A 20979-nucleotide genomic window follows, 5' to 3' on the forward strand; every position below is an offset into this window, starting at 1 on the left:
TTTTATACTTTTCGATTTCCTCGTTCCATACTTCTAGGCGTTTCAAGAATTTACTTAGTTAACAGCTATAAAATTATAACTACAGATGCACGTGTATGGCTTCTCATAGCGCGGGTATATGTGAGTGATACTTGCACAAATAATTGTCTACATTTGGGAGTACCTATCTCAGATATATGCATGTGTTTCTGCGTTGGTATCCGATGCTTGTATGGACATATGTGTAGACGTAATGATTAATTTGGTTATGTGCATACAAGTCACTGCTTAGTATTGTCTTAGAGATGATATTATCCCTTAGCGTTGCTAATATTCCTCACAATATCAATTGGCATCAGTTATTGCTGCCTTAACCTAAAAATCGTGATATCTTCATAAAAATGAAGAAAACGCAAAAAAAAGTTAATGAATTCTCCAACTCAAATATTTACAAGTTATGGATATTGCGAAAAACCAAAAACCATATATATATATATTGTGCGTTAAGCTTAAACGGCCCTTTAAAGTGTAGGATAAGTAGGCATACTCATAGTAGAAGCTTTTTAAATTTACTAGCGTTTGTTTTTTTTTTTGGTAATTTGCATTTTTCTCAGACATAATATGTTAACTATAAAATATTGAAACCCACGTTGTAGACTTTTGAGCAAGACAGCATCTAGCGAGCTCTATTTATTTGGTATTTTAGGTCTAGTTCGGAACCAGAAATTTCTATCACTAGTTACTGCAGGGACATTACTACACACCACGGCGGCCGCCCGATAAAATAAAATCAAAAATATAAATAACAACTATCTCGCTCAAAACCAAGTCTGTTTCTTCAAATTACAAGCCTTGTATACCTTAAAGAGAAAACTCACTATCTTTACAAGGCTTGAATGTTTAGAGACACACATGTACAATACTCGTTTATTATTTAAAATCTGATTTAGACCCGGTTTTTTAGTCAAGTTCATTCAACTCAGTTTGTCAGTTAAATTACGCTTAAACTTATTCTGCAGTTTTTTCGTCTACTTTAACTGAGGTTTAAGCTGAGCTTAAGCGGCCGATCTAGCAGGTTCAGTTAAATGCTTTCCTTCGAAATAGCGTCGAATATACCCAATAAGCATTTAGGCTTGGGTGCCCTCAAAGCTCATGTTGATAACTATGCATACTTCTAAAATGTCCAGAGTTGTTTCGAAACAGCGGCTCAACTCGAGAATCATAGCGTACTCAGCAAAAGAGGGAATTTCTTATAAAGCAAAAATACTATTACTTAAGTTGAAGAAATTTAACTCGCAACTTGCGGTTCTCTAACTGGACTCAAATGTAAGATTCCATACTACAGTATTTTCACGAAAATAAAATAAATTGTATTTTTTGGCGACCTTATTCTTCAAATAACTATCTTATTTAGCTGGCTCGAGGTCTGTGTTGTAAAATAAAACACCGTTGATGATTTTTTCTTTTTTCTCAACCAATATATTTCGACTGCTCTGCGGCAATCGTCATCAGGGTTAAAAACAATTTCTTTAACATTAGCTGCAATTTGTTGATTGTTGATTAAGCGTTTTCATTGTAGTTTTTTATATTAGCATATCCCATGTTTGCTGATTTATGCTCACGGCGTGCCTTCCGTCTATGTAAATTGTATTTTTTGGCGACCTTATTCTTCAAATAACTATCTTATTTAGCTGGCTCGAGGTCTGTGTTGTAAAATAAAACACCGTTGATGATTTTTTCTTTTTTCTCAACCAATATATTTCGACTGCTCTGCGGCAATCGTCATCAGGGTTAAAAACAATTTCTTTGACATTAGCTGCAATTTGTTGATTGTTGATTTAGCGTTTTCATTGTAGTTTATTTTACAACACAGACCTCGAGCCAGCTAAATAAGATAGTTATTTGAAGAACAAGGTCGCCAAAAAATATAATTTACATAGACGGAAGGCACGCCGTGAGCATAAATCAGCAAACATGGGATATGCTAATATTTATTATTATAAACAAAGTTATAAAAAAGATACAGTAAAATAACAAAAAAAAAATAGGGTACAAGAGAGGTACATAAATAATACTGCTTTTATAGTTCATTTTATAATTTTTAATAACAAAAATACGTTTTTTTAACTTTTGTTTTGCTATTTGGCGGTAAGGTATCGTTAAAAAGAAGAGGTATTTTTCACATTACTACAATGACGGCACGGCTATAGGTTCGTCAAAAAACGACTTGCCAAAATGTTGGCCGATGAAAATTAATAAAAATTTTTTCCAATTTTTTTTATCAAATTTTTAACGGCCTACCGGTATACGAATCACCATTAAAATACACGTGTGTGATATTCAAGTTTATGCTGGGACGAGATATGTTTGAAGGGCCTTAGACTTCAAAATCTATTATTTTTTCCTCAGAAGATGAATTGTTATTTTCGCGTTCAATAATTTTCAGAGATCGTTGATTATTTCAAAGTCATGACAGCATTTATTCACCCGTTTAAGACCACTTCTAATATCAGAAGCGAATTCAACATAACTAAACTCATTTTATTTCTGTGTTTGCTTTTAATCAAACTCGTGTTGAAAACGCAAAAAAAGGGCTAGATCTGGCTCCAAAAGCACCAATATGGCAACACTGGTTGTAAATATATTTTGTTCTAGTTATATAAACAGCACGCAACGCCTTCACGGGGTATTCTTTTGTGAAAATAGTTGCCTGCTCGCAACGCAAAAGGCTTACACTTTTATCCTGCATAAAATGAAAGGGTAGCGGTGTAACCTTGGCTAACCAGCTGTTCGTGACAATTTATGTTCGTAAATTCAGAAATTTTCAGTGAAAAATCTGAAATAGAGGCAATAATTACTAATGAATTTTTTAAATAATTGATGGATTCATATTCGTCATCGGATGAAGAAATTGAAACGCTGCTATTTGATAGATGTGCTCATTAACGAGTACAAAGCTTCATTGAAAGTTTGGTGTATTCCTACACTGAAATGAAGGTAGGTGCTTTACTTTAGCCAAGAAAGCATTTATATGTATTTATATCTACCAATAATATTTTTTTAAGGTTCAAAAAAAACTTCAGCGTTTCCCGTGGAAATGCAAAGTATCTGCAAGCTATTGTTGCAGCAAATGTTGAAAATTTGTTTGATTGTAGTATTTTTATGATTTTGTTGTACATGCACCAGGCATGCTTAACCAACGAACCGATATCATTTCGTTACGATAATTTGACTTTGTTTCGTTTATTAACGTTAAGAACGTCAAATTAACGATAATCAATTAACGTTAATTTGAAGTTCTTAACGTTAATAAACGAAACGAAATGACTTTGTTTCGTTTATTAACGTTGATTATCGTAACGAAATGATATCGGTTCGTTGGTTAAGCATGCCTGACATGCACCAATACAAGGTTCTGCGCGGAAATAATTTCGATTGCGGTCATCGACTAATACTCGTAGCATTCGGTTGTGTTATACTCTTCTCTGTGCTCACAACTAATTCTCAGTAAAGTGTCACCTTCTGATTATATTGCTTTTGCTATTTTGTGCGATTTTTTTCTTTATATAGAGGTGCTTGTTTAACATACTAATAAAAGGCAGTGTAAAATAAGCGAAAATGCCCCAAAAGGGGTCCCATCTGGGGGATAATAGGTTTTCTATATTAATGGAAAGCCCAAATTGAAAGCGAAAAAAGGCTCCACCATTAACGAAGGAAAAATTCCCACCTCTACCTACGGGTAAATAAGGCAATCTAAAATTTCTAGTGGCAAACTCTTTAGATTCTAACAAACCATTAAACAAGTACTCTTGTTTTGCTGTGCATAAAGCTTTGAAACATATCAGCTCGGAAATAACCAACATATCCGAATTAAGAGATGGTTCTCTATTGCTACTTTTGAAAAGTGATGACGGTGCAAAGAAGTTTCTAGCTAGTAAGCGACTGCCTGGTGTTTGTGACGTAAAAATGTATCTACACGATTTCCTTAACTCTGTCAAGGGCAAAGTATACGCCCCATACCTTAACAATGTTTCCGAGAGCGAAATTGTTGACAATTTAAAAGAACAGGGTGTTACAGCTGTTTTTAAATTTATGAAACAAGTTGACGGCAAGCACTTCCCAAGTGGAGTCTCACTCTTCTTAATTTTGATCGGTACTACCTACCAGAAAATTTAGAAATTTCATGTTACACAGCAAAAGTAAAGCCGTATTGCCCCTCTCCTATGAGATGCAAAAACTGCCAAATACTTGGTCATAAATTAAAACGGTGCACTAAAACTACCATGCGTGAATCGGGCTACCTCCCTCCACACTCCCCAGAACCATGGTCGCGTATATTATGTGCAAACTGCTCTGGCGCTCACACCGCATCAAGCAAAGCTTGCCCGAAATTTGTAAAGATGAAAGAAATATTAATTATAAAAACTGATAACAGGTGCTCCATTCGTGAAGCCATTAATCTGCACAAACAACAAATCCCTCAAAAAAATCAACGCAGACCCAACATCTTTTGCAGACAAAACTAAAGAAAACATAAAAAATGCTGAAACAACATAATCCCATTCTCCTTTGTCGATAAAGCAAAAGAAAATACAAATCAAACACAAAACGACATATACCCATTTTCATATGCCGTAAATACAAATGAAAACTTAAAATAAATGCAAGGCAATGTATATTCTCTGTCGTCTGCCGACGGAACAAAAAATTATCTCAAAGAACAATAAAACAACACTGAAAGCTCTCGCTTAGATAGCTTCATCGTTAACAATGAAAAAGAAACACAAAAAAACACAAGTAATTTAACAAAAACAAATATTTCTAACGAAACAAATTCAGTAAATAATATGCAAACAATAAACTTAGTCGATGACTCGTCATCAAGTAACACCTTTGTTTCCAATTTTATTTCCCAACTTCAGTATATCCCTTCGGACTACGTCCCCCACATACCATCTCTCCTTACCCCAAAACCTTTGAGAGGCTGATAGATGTGTACATAAAGTCCAACGTGGATGAAAAGCTGCTCTCCACAACACAGCATGCGTACACCAAAGGCAAGTCGGTAGACACCGCATTGCATAGGGTGGTAATAAGCATAGAGAAATCCCTGGAATATAAGGAGTATGCTCTAGGAGTCTTCTTGGACATTGCCGGGGCTTTCAATAATGTTGCAAAATGGGCGATTATGGATGGTCTTAATTACATTAAAGTACATCCTGCCTTAATCAGATGGATCGGCTGCATGTTAAATTGCAGAAAGATTACATCACAATGGGGATTGTACGAGGCCACGAAATCAGTGGACAGGGGCACGCCGCAGGGAGGGGTGCTATCACCTCTGCTGTGGACACTGGTCATCAACCAACTGCTCAGGCAATTCGATGAGGGACCCGTAAAACTTACGGCTTACGCAGATGACGTTGCAATTGTCATAAGTGGAAAATGCCTTCCAACGATTAGTTCTTTGATGGATCGGGCGCTTCGGGATATTCATACCTGGGCATCTAATGTCGGGCTGAAAGTCAATGCGGAGAAGACGGATATGGTCTTGTTTACAAAGAGGTACAAGGTCCCAAATTGGACCAGGCCTAAGTTAGGAGCGGTGACCTTACAGGAGAAACCTTGCACAAAATATCTAGGAATCATCCTAGACAGTAAGCTGTCATGGAAGCTCAACGTGGAGGAGAGGGTCAAGAAGGCCTCAACGGCACTCTATGCATGTAAAAGAATGCTGGGGTGTACGTGGGGCCTATCGCCCTCTCTCATTGGGTTTTTACAGCGATTGTAAGCCCTATTCTATACTATGGAGTTTTTGTTTGGTGGAAAGCCACACAATAAACAACATACCTCAAAAAATTAGAGGGGGTATGCAGACTATCGATGCTTTGCATTACGGGAGCCCTGAAAACAACCCCGACGGCTGCACTGTATGCCATTCTGCACATTCCACCTGTAGACCTGGTAGCAAAGAACAAAGCGTTAACGACCGCAACCAGGCTCGATGCTTCGGGGCAGCTTGAGCGCCGACCATATGGCCATAGTAGTATAGCGTCCTCAGTCACAAGACGAACAGACTACATGATTCCCTACCTGCACTTTGAGGGAGATCTTAAGGCCACAATAGAGGTGGACGGTTGGCGCAAGGGTGCGCAAATGGCGGACGAGGCGATACATGTGTACACCGATGGTTCCAAAATAGTGGAAGGAGTAGGGTCTGCGGTATACTGCGCTGATCCGGAATTAAGCAGATCCTACAGGCTGCCGGATTACTGTAGCGTTTTCCAAGCGGAAATATTAGCCGTAACCAAAGCAGTAGAAACCCTGGAATAGAATAGCTTAAGCTGCAACCGTGTTAACTTTTATATTGACAGTCAAGCAGCAATTAAGGCAATAATCTCGCATAACACAGCATCTAAATGCGTGTTAGAGTGTAAGCAGTCTCTGGAGAGAATCGGGACAGGGAGAAGCATACATCTATATTGGGTCCCAGGGCATATGGGAATAGATGGGAAAGAAAAAGCGGACGAATTAGCTAAAAATGGCGCATCCCTTGAAGCTTGCTCCGTAGACGTCCCAATTAGATTGGGCGAGATTAAGCGAAGGCGAGAGGTGTACATGATCGACCAAGCAGAAAAGGCGTGGGTTCAAGCGCGGGGCTGTAAAGTGTCGAAGATTATGTGTAGGTCTTACAACCTTAGACTAACACAGTTGCTTCTATCATTAAAAAGAGAGGACTGTAGACTCATGACGGGTATTCTGACTGGACACTGCCTTCTGGCGTCACATGCCTTTAAATTAGGCCTGGTCAGTGATAGCAGGTGTAGGAAGTGCGGGTTGGAGGAGGAAACGATCGAGCACGTTCTGTGCTCGTGCCCTGCACTTGCCAGGCTAAGACTCCAGCTATTAGGAGTGATACAGCTGTCAGATCTAGAAGCAGCAAGTGGCTTAAGTCCTAGGAAGCTTCTAGTATTTGCCAAGAGGACGGAGTTATTTTATAACATAGGTCCTGGTTTTTGATAGGGTTTTTCAGTTTGGTCGTTAAAACAAACTTCTGGTAACACTACGGACTCAATCAGTCTATGTGAGGTCCTCATGGACCGGCCAGTTCAACCTACCTACCTACCCCCAGTTTACCCCCCCCCCCCCCCCCCAACCTATCCATAACATCCCATCTGATACTGATGATATGCAACTATGAATATTCATGGCCTCCTAAATAATCTTAATATTTTAACCAAAGAAATTAATCCAGACATAATTTCTCTTCAAGAGACTCATATTCCGTCAAAAGAATCTACTTTCCCACCAAAAAAATATACTAGTTACTTCTACAATGATCAAGCCAATACTTCATGCAAGCATTGCGGTCTTTATAAAAAAATCCATACAACATAAACTTATCCCTGTGACATCCAAAATTCAATCACTGGTAATAGAAATAGACATAGGCTTCAAGCTGACAATAATCTCTTGCTACATTCCTCTAGAACAAGTAATTTCAAGAATAGACATACACAACTTACTAAACTGTGTCCCTTCGCCCATAATCTTCTTAAGAGACGTTAATTCCTGGAGTCCCCTCTGGGGATCAGCTACCTCCAATAAGAGGGGAGAGATATTAGAAGACATAATTCTGTATCGAGATCTGATAGTACTAAACGACGGCCTCCCTAACACACTTTTCAACCCATAAAACCTTTACCAATCCTGACGTTACTTGCTCGTCTGCTTCTATAGCTGCAAACCTAACATACAAAATTTTAGAGGGCTTACACAACAGCGACCATTTCTCGATCACCACCACCCTCCACACACCAAAGTCATACCAGGTCAAACCCCGCGCCAAATTCATGTTAAAAAAGCCGATTGGTTAAATTTATGCACGATCTCATCTAATATCTCTCAGCAATATGTGTGCAGCAGCAACATTATTGCCAAGGCTGCCACAGTCAAGCGTATAATCCTCTCTGCAGCTCACCTAACAATACCGCATAGTAGGTTAGGTTAGGTTGCAAGGGCTGAGCTGGACACTATGGTAACAGCTCACTACTTAGGCCACCAATGGGCCCATTGTAATACCCTATACGGTCTCAAAGAGGACCCCTACCCTGCCTAAATTGGGTCTAACCACCTCGTGGAAATTATAACTTTTGCTAGATCCTTTACTTCATAGCTAGAGACCTCAGCGAGGTCATGTAGAAAAGGTTTACCAAGGATGGCCAACCTACGCCCACTAAGTGCTGGACATTGACAGAGAAGGTGCTGGACACTCTTTTCCTCTTCTGTACATCTGCAGCTGCGACAATAGTCGAAGGTCGTTAAATCAATTAATTTATTTTATAAAATGAAAACACATGCAAATCATCCATTTCATTTAGTAGATTTTAGCCCTTGACCTTTAACAGGAGCTATTGGAGCAATAATTTCTAACACATTCTAGCACAATGCGTGCCTATTAAGCAATGTCCTGTTAGAACCCTTATCAGGGACGATGGAACTGTTTTGTTTAAAATCAGAAGCGCTTCTGTGCGCCCCTTGTCATATGAGGGCCAAATTTGCCTGGATGTCTCACACGATGATATGGCAGACCATAGCCCATTTGCAATTCTTATAGTGCTTGTGTTCACACGAAGCCTGAAGGTGGCCATGGGTATACCTACCAAATCATTTCCCGGAAGAATATGGTCGGCGATTCCTCTTCTGTTCAGCTTGTCTGCTCTGCAATTGCTTTCAATATCCCTGTGCCCAGGTACCGATATAGGCTGATACTGAAGTGCTGAAACATCTCGTTAAGAGATCTGCGGCATTCAGTAACCGACTTTGCGTTGTCGACGAATGAGTCCAGGGCCTTTAATGCGGCCTGGCTGTTTGAGAAAATAAACACCCGTTTACCATCCTTATGCATAGACCCGAGATGGTTCACAGCCCTGTGTATTGCCAGCATTTCCGCTTGGCAACCACTACAGTGATCTGGTAGACGAAAAGAGACCTCTAGACCCAGATCCGGTGAAAATAGGCCTGCTCCCACCTTTCCGTCAAGCTTAGAACCATCCGTGAATATGTTGATGGCACCCGGTACCGTATGTTGTCTGGTATTCCAGTCCTGTCGCGATGGTATATACATATATACTATAGTTTTTAACGAAGACGTTCTTTGGCGTGCATTAGTCAGTGCGCACCGGTATTGGGACTGGGGCGTTCGTGCCCAGGATTGTTGCGTGTCCACTAAATCCATTTGACCAGAGACCTGTTTCCCTTATGCGTAGAGCGGCGATGACCGCTATTTCCTTCGCCACCAGGTCAAGAGGTGGAAAGTATAGCATTGTGTTGAGTGATTTAGATGGAATGGAGCCGAGAGCACCGGTAATGTAGAGCTCTGAACAACTCCCTTGCACTTTTTGAAGCGTTTTAAGATAGGTAGTTTTAGCTAGTGCAGGCCACCAGACCAAGGCACCATAAAGAAGAATCGGGCGCACAATGGCTGTATAAATCCAGTAGGTCACATTAGGGGAGAATCCCCAGGAGGTGCCAATTGCCCTCTTGCAGGTGAACAGCGCTGCTGCTGCCTTCTTGCATCGCTCCACTATATGGTCACTCCATAATAGCTTCCTATCCAGAATGACTCCCAAATACTTGACTTGATCGCTAAACACTAAAAACGTACCCCCAATTCTTGGCGGTGTTAGATTTGGTACTTTGTACCTCCTCGTGAATAGGACAAGCTCGGTTTTATCCGGGTTGACTTCCAAACCTGTGGCTGTGGCCCAGTGCGAAACTTTGGATAGTGCCCCTTCCATTAGGTTGCAAAGAGTTTCGGGAAATTTCCCCCGCATGGTGACGCAGATATCATCTGCATACGCGATTACTTGGTGACCTTCTGATTCCATGAGGCGTAGTAGTTGGTTGACGGTAATAACCCAAAGTAGCGGAGAGAGAACACCTCCCTGCGGAGTGCCTCTGCCGACCGGTCTGCGGATCACGCATCCACCTAGCTCAGTTTTAATCTGCCTAGGCGAAAGCAGATTGTATATAAGTATTGTTTTCAATAAAACCGTTTAACTTAAACAATTTTTTTAATTATTTTATTTTCAAGTTTTTAGTCTTTATTTAATTGCCTATTATTTCTCATTCTATTTAGTTCATTTAGTGACTCTGTATTACAATGACTCTTTCTTAACAATTTGTTACAATCTAAGTCCTCAATACATAATCCTTCCAAAGACTTTACTTGACTCTGCGCCACGTATGCTTGTCCCTCCTCCAACTCCAAAATATTTTGATGTCACTTCTACCGGAATGTATATAATATTTGTTCCAAATATGAGCAAAATCGGACATCATAGGTCGCTTTCTATTCATGTATGTATTATGTGTTCCAAATATGGACTAAATCGGACCACAAATAGGATTTTTTTTAATATCTCGATCTTTGCGCCACCTAGTGGCGATTTTTTTCATAGGTCGCTTTCTATTCTTGTATGTATTATGTGTTCCAAATATGAGCCAAATCGGACCACAAATACGATTTTTGTGAATATCTCGATCCTTGCCCCACCTAGCGGCGATTTTTTTTTTCTTATTATTGCATTTTCATCGGGTTCTGAACTATATTCCAAGTTTCAAACTTGTAGCTTATCGGGAAGTTACTTAAATTTCAATTAGAAAATTCGTGCCAGCCAGCCAACCAACCAGCCTGTCAAGTCAAGCTAAATAAAACCGTTTAATAAAAAGCTCAATGGTTTAGCTACTAAAGGCGACATCGATGAGCTGAAGCCAACGGTTGGTGTCCAAATTGAGCGCCTTAAAGCTGAAAATGAGGAACTTAGAGCTGAGCTGTCTCTGCTTAAGCGTGAAAGGGAGCTAGACAAGATGGATTTAAATCGCCTGGTGAACGAGTGTAAGAAGAAAAATGTTATTATAAGAGATATGCCAGAAGAAGCCTCTCCTAAACTAGCGGTGCAAAAGCTATGCGGCGAGAAGCTAAATATGCAACATGTTCAAGTCCGAGAGGCGCGCAATTTGTATAGCAGAAGCCAAAAAATGGGCGTGGTAGCAGAGATGGCCTGTGATGTCCTCAAAAATGCTAAAAAATTATCCGGGACGTCAATCTTTATAGAAAAAGACCTAACTGCAGAAAAGGAGCAGCATAAAAAAGTACTGCTCCATTTGAAAAAGGATCTTCCGAGGCTGGACAGTTCGCACAACATTAGAATAAGAAACGATGCAATGTGCATCAATCAAAAATGGATGGCGTTTAACACAGACAGAGTTTTAATGTGCGATGGAGAACCGGCTGAGGTTTTGCTTCGAAGCCTCTATGGCGGAAACCTTAGCAAATTTGATATTACGTATGATAGCATCTTGAGTAAGATTACAACAAAAAACTAAGATTTTTATGTAGTAGCTATTTAAGTTTAAATCAGCCCTTGCCGACATGTCGCTCATTTGCTGCAACGTCGTCATAACTCAAAAAACACAATTTTCCAGGAGAGCCATTCAAAGATTTTAACTCCCATATGTTGCGCATATAAAGGCACACTTTCATTTTTATAACACGTGCTAAATTTTTAACTGATCACGAAGATTTTTTTATACAACATAGATCAAGATGTAGGGTACGTTTATATGTTATTAACTCAAAAGTCATGTTTTTTGAGTTATGGCGACGTTGCAGCAAATGAGCGATGTCTTTTAAATGATGACACTGTATCGAGCTCTAGAGAAGCTAAAAAAAAATGCTCCGTTCTATCGCACAATATAGCTAATTTGAATTGACAAATTTAAATTTGGTGATGCATTACATCCAAAGTTTTGATATATTCCATCTGCACTGGATTGATGCAACGAAAGCACATAAGGCTGGTCGTGCTAGCGGTGGTTGCTTGTTTGGCTTTAAAAAGTGCATCGAATCGCGATATAGTCTAAAATTTATTACAAAACATGGTTGCACATATTTGTCTGTATGTTTAAGTGACGTCGCCTTCTGCTTTTTACCGAAATATTTGAACTGTACGCCCTGGAATGCTGATTTTGAATCTCTCCAGCATTTCCTTGACAATTTTAGACCGAGCTCATTTTGCACTGTTGGCGATCTCAATGCCCGTATGGGGTCATCTCAAGTAGTGCAAAAAGAAACGATATCTACTTTTGCGAGTGTGCGTGACACACGCACATCTAAAGATTCGGTAGTAGATAATAAAGGCAGACGAATCATTAGTTTGGCTAAAGACTTGGATGGGGTTATTTTAAACGGAAGGGTTGATGGTGATCTGAGTGGTGCATTTATTTTTGCGGTGGAGTTGGCCGCTCAGTGACTGATTATGCTATCTGCTCTTTTGATTTGCTTGGTCTAATTGATGGATTTTATGTAAAATCAAAATACTTCTCCGACCATATGCCTGTTGTTATTAATTTCAACGGCCCTCCGTGTAGTGCCGACTCCGACCAACATGTACTTTCTCCCAGACTCTCATGGAAACCACATAACGTGAATAAATTTATGGAGCTCATTACTAGGTCCGTCAACAGCGAATATATATACTCTGAGGCACCTATTGATGAAAAAGAGTCTATAATCTATATATATAAAAAAATCAAATTTTGGGTGTGTGTGGGTGTGTTTGCTATGGACGCGTTTTTCCCACACTTCAATCATCACCAAATTTTAGCTGCAGGTGCCTTCGATCGACACGGCGGTTTTAGGCTAAAAATAATTTCGATATATAAAAGGGGCGTGGCACCTCCCATACAAATGGAATTTTTGGTACTGCATAACTCTCAAGGTATACATGCCAGAACATTGAAATTCAGTAAGGAGTTATGTGAAGCCAATCCCTAACACCACCAAGAAAATGTGGAATTGGGAAAAAGGGGGCGTGGTACCTCCCATACAAATGGAATATATCATACTGCATATCTCTGGATGTAGTAATGGTAGGATAATGAAAATTGGTAAGGAGCTATATGACGTTAAGTCCTAACACATCCAGTAAAATGTGGAATTGGGAAAAAAGGGGCGTGGCACCTTCCCTACAAATGGGATTTTTCAAAACTATGGCTGCCGTAAAAACTTAGGTTATTTTAACACCTAAAGTTTGACTGCATTATTTAGTTTGGCTGTTATTCCTTTTGGACGTTTAGTAAAATGCCGCCGTTAAAAAAATTTTTTAGCTTGAGTCTACATCTATATAAATAAAAATCAAATTCTGTGTATGTGTGTGTGTTCGTTATGGAAACGTATTTCCCACACGTCAATCATCACCAAATTTTGGATGTAGGTTCCTTCGATCAACACGAAGGTTTTAGGCTAAAAATAGTTTCGACATATAAATGGGGCGTGGCACCTCCCATACAATTGGAATTTTTGGTACTGCATAACTATGAAGGTATACATGCCAGAGCATTGAAAGTCAGTGAGGAGTTATATGAGGTCAATCCCTAAGACCCCCCAGAAGAGCCTGTTTGTTTTCAAGTTTAAGTCGCGATAATAAATAAATAAAGCAGGATTCGCCTGTAAAATCCTGCCAGTTCAACATTTAAGGCAAAAGTTGCTGATCAAGCAATGCCAAAAGGATTTCATTAGCATAAATCCCAACAGTCTGAAGCAAAATATATCGAAGAAAATCTCAAAGATCCTACCACAAAATTTGAGTCACCAAACAATTTTGAAAGCATACCAGAGCGATATGTAAGACCAAGGCTCCATGTCAGGCAACCGATTTGAATTTTAAAAAACGAACAAAGGCAAAAGAAGACAATAATCTAGAACAAAAAGGCATACTTCATGGCAAACAGCAAACCGCAATTACCACGCATAAAAAAGGGTGGCATAAATATAATATCTGACTGACGACCGGAGATCAACTATAGCAAACCAGTAGGACCAGATGAGCAGTACGATTGGCAACAAGATTGGCAACGATTTTTACGTATGTTAAGTATATAAAATTTTAGAAATAAATTGGGCGGCCTTTATGGACGCTAAACAATGAGCAAAAAAGAAAGTTTTTGCTTAGGATTTTTTTGTACTCTTTAAGTAGGATATGAAAAAAAATTAGTTTTTTAGAAACACAGTTGTATTAAACGTTGAACAAATTTTTTTCAAAAAAAAAAAAAAAATTTACAAAAAAAAATAATATATATAATTTACCCCACTAAAATTTAAAGTAAAATTTCTTTATGGAAAAGAAGTAGCAGAAAAATTAAAATTTCTTAAATTCAAAAAATTATCTTAAATTTTTATAAAGAATATGTTAAAGTAAGTTGGAATATTTATAATAAGCAATCAACTTCAAACATTTCACCTAGCCTATGGAGAAATCCCATAAAATATTTTAATAAAATTTAAAAATTTAAATTACTCAGTCCACTACAATTAAAATGCAAAGAAACTCCTCAGACTTTCCTCTCTATTGGTGGGACGAAAATACCCGACATACTAGGCACCTACCCAAAGAGTTAGAGAGTTTAAAGAAATTTTGGAAGACAATAGGTATGGAAAGGGAACCCACAATTGAGGACATTATAAACCCCACTACCTCGGTGGACGAAATAATGCGTATGATGAGGAAAGTGTTCCCCAACAATTCCAAATGTTAGGTAGCACCTAAAAAAAAAAAATATATATATATACTAAAAGTTAGTTTAATACAAATGGATAAGAATATTTCCAAATATATTTTTCTGGAATATTAAAATTTTTATATATAAAATATTTTTAATCAACAATAACGACAAAAAAAAAAAAATTATAAAACAAAATATCTAACTTCTTATTAACATTAGAAAATTTTCAAGATGTCTTGGTGGACAAAAATAGCCCAAGGCATAATGATAGCGATAGCTGGCTATGAATTCGGTAAATAAACCTCCGAAGAGGAAGTAGTTAACAACAAATTGATAAAATATGAGCCACAAGCCCAAGTAGACACAAAACCTACATACATTTGGTTAGGTGCTTTAATATGCACGATAGTGCTATTAATCATAGCGATAGCCGCTATATTTAAAACCTATATGAAATTTAAATATAGGCAAATGAATAACGTGCAACAGCGCGTCTAATATTTTTTTTTTTTCTCTTTCTTCTACACAAATTTCCAAATCCAAAGCTGAGGAAGAGCGATAAAAAATTCAATTATTAACCCTCAAAATGTAGCAAATGACCTTAAAGGTTAAATTAGACCTGCCCAAATTTAATGGCAAATCAATAATTTGCAAACTTCAAAATAGTAGTTTCCACGGAAGTTATCAAAATAACATATTTGAAGGCTGTCAAAGGAAAAGACTAATAAAACAGCCCTAGTAAAATTTCAGTCAGTGGACATATGCAAAAAAAAAAAAAAAAACATAAATTTTACAACCAGCCAATATTAACAACAAAAATGAAGAAACGTCACAAAGATAACCTATATATATATATATGTTAAAGCGCTATATAAATTTGCAATAAGACATGTCGCGCTCCTAAAATGGTAGCGTAGGAAATACAAGAAACCTGGTTGTAGATGATAAAAATTGACTTAGGATAATTACTTATCAGGCTGTACACACGTTGTACAAATGCCGCCAATACAGGACTTGAAATTTTTATGAAAAACACAGTTGTCCTGAGGGACAAATTGGTGAAAAATAATTGAATATTTACTCGAGTAGGCAAATTTAAAATAATAAAAGTAGGTACCCGAATTCTCTAAGATCAAACAATTGCACAAACCCAAAAAAAAAAAAATTGTGAAAGTGACAAATCCCGGTATAAAAATAAAAATAAATTCTTCATAAAAGTCATGACGATTCTGTCTTGGTGGCCGCGGCAGAAATCGCATGACAAATAAGATCAAAGAAATTGCTGGAAAATATGAAATGATCGAAAATATAAAAAGAACATTCAAAGATACGAAATTTTTTTTTTCATCCACTGTACCTTCTTTCCATTAACCAGCTAAACTACTACAACAAATAAAAATTACCTCGCTCTTCCACCAGCTACAGCTACTAAATTTCCCGAATAATTAACTATACAATTTTTATTGATTCTAAGTTTTATGTAACCCTAATAAAATAATATAACAATAAAAAGGTGTTAATAAATATATATAAGTATGAGGTGTTTCAGCTATAAAAACTCGCTTTTATAGAAACTATAATTTTAGGAAAAATATTTTTTCTTTAACTCCGATAAAATAGAATAGGAAATAGTAATAGGAAATATCTTCTACGCTAAATAGAATTGAATAGTAGTAAGAAATATTCTTACTTCATAGATTAGAAAATATGAATAAGAAAATATTTCGATAGAATATAGTTTTCATGATAGAATAAAAATGGTAAAAATAGCTTAGAAACTAGTGATAGAAGCAATAAATGAGGAATTAGTAGTACATCTAAAATATCTCTTGAAAATAACCTAAAAATAAATATTCCAATCTACTCAGTAATAATTATACCTAAGCAATTGAAAACAATTTACTCAATTGTTTAATAATAATTTATATCTAAACAATTGAAAACAATTTTTTTTCTTATGCTTCATATTTCCATACAAATATTAAAAATAAATTCTAAAAACAAGCGGATTTTAGATGGGCCGACACATTTAAAATCCGGCAATAAAATAATAAAATAAATAAATAAACAAGATAAATAAAATAGGTAAAATTAAAAAAAAAAAAAAATAATAAATTTTTTCTATGTCTAAAAATTTAAAATCTTGAAAAAGAACGCATACAAAAACAAAAGAAAAATATAAATAAAATGTAAACATTTCTGGAAAAAAAGGGGATATGCATTAAAATATAAACAATAAAAACATCAAAGTCAGCAGTTCAAAAGCAAAGCAAACAACCTCCTTCACTACAGTATCAAAAAACAATAAAATATCAAAATCATTGAAAATATGACAAAGAGTCTTATACAATTGTTCACAAAACAATTATATAACACTCTTTTTTCTAAGGCGGCTGATATAGCATTATACGTCATACCCACTGTAATGTAGCATTATGCTTCATACCCACTGTAACACACTTGCAATAATACGCATCATGAACTCCAAATATATTTTAGTAATAATCATATTACAATATTTTCCCACATAAATTATTGAACTAACCCAGACGGTTAACTAACTTCAATGGAATGCCGAATATGAAACCCTTATCCGTTCACAGCCAATAAATTGCTTAGTACACACAAACCATTATGGGAACCAACTACAAAGTACTCGCATCGATATGCCAACAGGCGTACAAACTTACAAACTTACGTGTATGCATAGCCTTAACCAAAGTACTCACATTGATCTGCCGACGTTGCTAAATAACATATACAAAACTACATGTATAGAGTCAAGCATACTAAACTACAGGTATACAAAGACTGTATACAAACATACATGTACACATACCCCATTTACAATGTACATATTTTTAGTTATTAGTATTAAGATATTTATGAATGTATAGGTTAAGTAAATTACTATATAAGACAAAGAATTTATTGAATAAACAGATATTTAATGTTTGCACATCGAAGTCGCAACTTCTTTTAATTTCCAAACTGTTCATGGCGATCCTGCCAGTCTAGGTCAATAACTAGCACAACTGCTAAAAGATCTAGCTGGCCAGAAGAGCCTGTTTGTTTTCAAGTTTCAGTCGCGATAATAAATAAATAAAGCAGGATTCGCCTGTAAAATCCTGCCAGTTCAACATTTAAGGCAAAAGTTGCTGATCAAGCAATGCCAAAACTTTCAAGATGTCTTGGTGGACAAAAATAGCCCAAGGCATAATGATAGCGATAGCTGGCTATGAATTCGGTAAATAAACCTCCGAAGAGGAAGTAGTTAACAACAAATTGATAAAATATGAGCCACAAGCCCAAGTAGACACAAAACCTACATACATTTGGTTAGGTGCTTTAATATGCACGATAGTGCTATTAATCATAGCGATAGCCGCTATATTTAAAACCTATATGAAATTTAAATATAGGCAAATGAATAACGTGCAACAGCGCGTCTAATATTTTTTTTTTCTCTTTCTTCTACACAAATTTCCAAATCCAAAGCTGAGGAAGAGCGATAAACAATTCAATTATTAACCCTCAAAATGTAGCAAATGACCTTAAAGGCAGCTTCATTAGACCTGCCCAAATTTAATGGCAAATCAATAATTTGCAAACTTCAAAATAGTAGTTTCCACGGAAGTTATCAAAATAACATCCTTGAAGGCTGTCAAAGGAAAAGACTAATAAAACAGCCCTAGTAAAATTTCAGTCAGTGGACATATGCAAAAAAAAAAAAACATAAATTTTACAACCAGCCAATATTAACAACAAAAATGAAGAAACGTCACAAAGATAACCTATATATATATATATGTTAAAGCGCTATATAAATTTGCAATAAGACATGTCGCGCTCCTAAAATGGTAGCGTAGGAAATACAAGAAACCTGGTTGTAGATGATAAAAATTGACTTAGGATAATTACTTATCAGGCTGTACACACGTTGTACAAATGCCGCCAATACAGGACTTGAAATTTTTATGAAAAACCCAGTTGTCCTGAGGGACAAATTGGTGAAAAATAATTGAATATTTACTCGAGTAGGCAAATTTAAAATAATAAAAGTAGGTACCCGAATTCTCTAAGATCAAACAATTGCACAAACCCAAAAAAAAAAAAATTGTGAAAGTGACAAATCCCGGTATAAAAATAAAAATAAATTCTTCATAAAAGTCATGACGATTCTGTCTTGGTGGCCGCCGCAGAAATCGCATGACAAATAAGATCAAAGAAATTGCTGGAAAATATGAAATGATCGAAAATATAAAAAGAACATTCAAAGATACGAAATTTTTTTTTTCATCCACTGTACCTTCTTTCCATTAACCAGCTAAACTACTACAACAAATAAAAATTACCTCGCTCTTCCACCAGCTACAGCTACTAAATTTCCCGAATAATTAACTATACAATTTTTATTGATTCTAAGTTTTATGTAACCCTAATAAAATAATATAACAATAAAAAGGTGTTAAGAAATATATATAAGTATGAGGTGTTTCAGCTATAAAAACTCGCTTTTATAGAAACTATAATTTTAGGAAAAATATTTTTTCTTTAACTCCGATAAAATAGAATAGGAAATAGTAATAGGAAATATCTTCTACGCTAAATAGAATTGAATAGTAGTAAGAAATATTCTTACTTCATAGATTAGAAAATATGAATAAGAAAATATTTCGATAGAATATAGTTTTCATGATAGAATAAAAATGGTAAAAATAGCTTAGAAACTAGTGATAGAAGCAATAAATGAGGAATTAGTAGTACATCTAAAATATCTCTTGAAAATAACCTAAAAATAAATATTCCAATCTACTCAGTAATAATTATACCTAAGCAATTGAAAACAATTTACTCAATTGTTTAATAATAATTTATATCTAAACAATTGAAAACAATTTTTTTTCTTATGCTTCATATTTCCATACAAATATTAAAAATAAATTCTAAAAACAAGCGGATTTTAGATGGGCCGACACATTTAAAATCCGGCAATAAAATAATAAAATAAATAAATAAACAAGATAAATAAAATAGGTAAAATTAAAAAAAAAAAAAAAAATAAATTTTTTCTATGTCTAAAAATTTAAAATCTTGAAAAAGAACGCATACAAAAACAAAAGAAAAATATAAATAAAATGTAAACATTTCTGGAAAAAAAGGGGATATGCATTAAAATATAAACAATAAAAACATCAAAGTCAGCAGTTCAAAAGCAAAGCAAACAACCTCCTTCACTACAGTATCAAAAAACAATAAAATATCAAAATCATTGAAAATATGACAAAGAGTCTTATACAATTGTTCACAAAACAATTATATAACACTCTTTTTTCTAAGGCGGCTGATATAGCATTATACGTCATACCCACTGTAATGTAGCATTATGCTTCATACCCACTGTAACACACTTGCAATAATACGCATCATGAACTCCAAATATATTTTAGTAATAATCATATTACAATATTTTCCCACATAAATTATTGAACTAACCCAGACGGTTAACTAACTTCAATGGAATGCCGAATATGAAACCCTTATCCGTTCACAGCCAATAAATTGCTTAGTACACACAAACCATTATGGGAACCAACTACAAAGTACTCGCATCGATATGCCAACAGGCGTACAAACTTACAAACTTACGTGTATGCATAGCCTTAACCAAAGTACTCACATTGATCTGCCGACGTTGCTAAATAACATATACAAAACTACATGTATAGAGTCAAGCATACTAAACTACAGGTATACAAAGACTGTATACAAACATACATGTACACATACCCCATTTTCAATGTACATATTTTTAGTTATTAGTATTAAGATATTTATGAATGTATAGGTTAAGTAAATTACTATATAAGACAAAGAATTTATTGAATAAACAGATATTTAATGTTTGCACATCGAAGTCGCAACTTCTTTTAATTTCCAAACTGTTCATGGCGATCCTGCCAGTCTAGGTCAATAACTAGCACAACTGCTAAAAGATCTAGCTGGCCAGAAGAGCCTGTTTGTTTTCAAGTTTCAGTCGCGATAATAAATAAATAAAGCAGGATTCGCCTGTAAAATCCTGCCAGTTCAACATTTAAGGCAAAAGTTGCTGATCAAGCAATGCCAAAAGGATTTCATTAGCATAAATCCCAACAGTCTGAAGCAAAATATATCGAAGAAAATCTCAAAGATCCTACCACAAAATTTGAGTCACCAAACAATTTTGAAAGCATACCAGAGCGATATGTAACACCAAGGCTCCACGTCAGGCAACCGATTTGAATTTAAAAAAACGAACAAATGCAAAAGAACCAGCAGGACCAGATGAGCAGTACGATTGGCAACAAGATTGGCAACGATTTTTACGTATGTTAAGTATATAAAATTTTAGAAATAAATTGGGCGGCCTTTATGGACGCTAAACAATGAGCA

Source organism: Eurosta solidaginis, chromosome 1 (assembly GCF_040869045.1).
Source record: "Eurosta solidaginis isolate ZX-2024a chromosome 1, ASM4086904v1, whole genome shotgun sequence".
In the NCBI taxonomy this organism is placed as follows: Eukaryota; Metazoa; Arthropoda; class Insecta; order Diptera; family Tephritidae; genus Eurosta; species Eurosta solidaginis.